The sequence below is a fragment of the Anopheles darlingi genome, chromosome 3, assembly GCF_943734745.1.
Source record: "Anopheles darlingi chromosome 3, idAnoDarlMG_H_01, whole genome shotgun sequence".
NCBI classification, from domain to species: Eukaryota; Metazoa; Arthropoda; class Insecta; order Diptera; family Culicidae; genus Anopheles; species Anopheles darlingi.
The window spans coordinates 24251467-24253966 of NC_064875.1; the positions used below are offsets into that span (position 1 = coordinate 24251467).

Sequence of the window (2500 nt, forward strand, 5' to 3'; positions counted from 1 at the left end):
CCCTGTTATGTAAAACATTGGTTAGGGTGTAAAAAGTACCAGAACATGTAATGGAAGCGTCAATGTGATCCAGTATTGGACTTCTGATTGCCAACCAGTACCAGTATTCTGCTACGTCACTTCGTTGAAGTGAAAGGGCATGAAGCAAGAGGCTAAAGACCATTCCCGGTACGAGGAATGGTGGCCCGTCTAAGGGACATGCGGTCAGCTTCCAGGATCACTTGCTATTCATCAATGTCTCTCTGCTGGAATGGGTAGCTGGTTCGGCCAAACGGCCAAAATGGTCCTTTGCTATCCTTTGGGGAAAAAAGCCTCCGTCGGATGGTCCAATTACGGTAAATTGGTAAAAGGCCTCCCTGCCTCTCCTTTGCTTCCCTTCACCGCCGGTCGAGCCTTTCCGATGTCCTTCAATAACATTGCGGGACAGCGGAAAGTGGAACCTTTCAAATAGGTTTATTGGATCGGAATCCTAAGAAATTGAAGACATGTTCGGTCCCAAAATTCCTCTCCAAGAAAGTTGATTTCGATCGAAACATAATACCGCTCCCACACACACACATACATACGGAGCACACCCATTTGGTAGTGAAATTATAATGTGTCCCCGGGGCTCGCTTCAAGTGCCCAAGTAGGCGAAAGAGATTCCGGGATCCGATCTGGATGGTAAAGGCTTCACGATCAATAGTGCGAGTGACAGGAGAATGTTATTGGTGGAAAGTGAAGGAATTTCAGGGAAAACGATTACTTTGCAGTTGTGGAGCGTTTGAAATGTAAATTGTATAACAGGAAGGGTATACAGGAACCTTTCACTATACTGGTGTCTATCCGTGTGACAATGTCGCGATGACAATCACTTCGTATTGGTAACGTTGTACACTTATAGGAAGATTAGTTTTTGACAATGTAGCTCAAGATAACATTGTACTTAAGTCGATTGTATTCCTCGTTTGCTGATTAAAGGATTAGCATGTAATTATTTAGTTTAGTTGTATTTACTGGATTGTGACATCGAGAGCTGAAAGATATTCTTCTCTGAAGAAAAGCATCCAGAACAGAACTGCGCCTAGTACCTCTTACCCCCTCTCACTGCCACAACTAGCACATCATCGAACGAACGGCAGCAGCAGCAGAAATGCAATGCAGAAACATGTTTTGCAGGAAAAGTTCCACGAGGAGCGCAAGTTTGCCAATTGAACATTTCCGCTACGGCAAACTTCCTCTTTTTTTTCCTCTTCTTTCCAACTCTCCTCCCTGCTCCCGGGTTTCGGCATTTTTCACCCATTTTCTTTCGTAGAAAAAGGCATTCGGAAATGTTTTCTCCAGTCGGCGGCCGGCGGTTTCCCTTTGCCGGCAGGCAGCGCATTGGGACTTTCTTTTCGATTTCCGTCTGGACCATTTGATGCGGGTCGCTCTCTCGCGGGTGAAACTTTCCCGTCCGGAACATGAAAAATAAATTTCACAAACAACTTTTCCGAGTACAACGCCAAAACATTGACAACATTGTTTGCCATTTGGCTTACGCTCCGTCGTCACGGCCAGCAGCAGCGGCAGGAGCAGCAGCCCCGGGGTGGTACGCGGAGAAAAAGGGAATTGTAAAGTGTTGTTGGGCCGATTGTCGGCTGATTGTCGAACGTAAGCCTTTGCGCAGCTTATGGGACGAGCCGGTAAAGTTGTTTAAAATCAATAAAAACAAAATGTTTACGAGCTTTCGGGCGAGGAGCAAACATCAAGCACGCCATCACTTGACATTTTGCCTTTTCACGGAGATCTTTAATTTTCTTTTCGTCTCCCGTTCACCGGCCATTTGTAATCGCTTTTGCGCGCACATTCTTTGGAATTGTTTGTGTTGATGCGAGGCTGTAAAGTTGTTTGATACAGATTTGTTTGCCTAATCGTTTTACATTTCGTACATTATGTCTTTTAAAAGTTACTTGAAGTACTGAAAACAGCCATAACTGTTACAAAACATGATAAGTTACTTTTTAAATAAAAAAACACGATATTGCCAAAGATGTTTTGACAACAATCAACATCCCAACCAACATCCTAAAATAAAACATCGTATTCTTGATCTAATAAGTCCGATAAAGGTGAATAAATTCATCCAATAACTCATTGCTCCATTTTGTTGCTTTCATCACCTCTTCTATCCAGTTCATCGAAGGCACACCAAGCATTAAATCAAGTCAGGCAAACTTTCCCAGAATCCCAGTCCAGATAAAGCACTTTCTACATGCTTAAGCATTCCCTCCAGAACGAAAAACTTCAACAGTTTGGATTCGATTTATCATTCGCCGTTTCTTCTGTTTCTCCATTGGAAGATAGCGATCTGCCGACTGTGTGCAATGTGATTTCACCCATAAACGAGAACGACTGTTTTGCTTTCGTGATGGCGCTACTGGCGTCCGATGCAGGGCAAGCGAAGCAAATGATAAATTTTCCTGAACCACTCTGCAACTTCAAGGATTCAAAGCTTCCTTACCGTATACGAAACGGGAAG

At 43.8% G+C, this 2500-nt stretch overlaps 1 protein-coding gene across 3 annotated transcripts in view; it reads left to right on the forward strand.

Moving 5' to 3' along the window:
* The window catches only part of LOC125956636 (uncharacterized), a 58922-nt gene that overhangs the window by 38816 nt on the left and 17606 nt on the right, over positions 1 to 2500 (forward strand). The gene's annotated exons all lie outside the window — the stretch shown is intronic.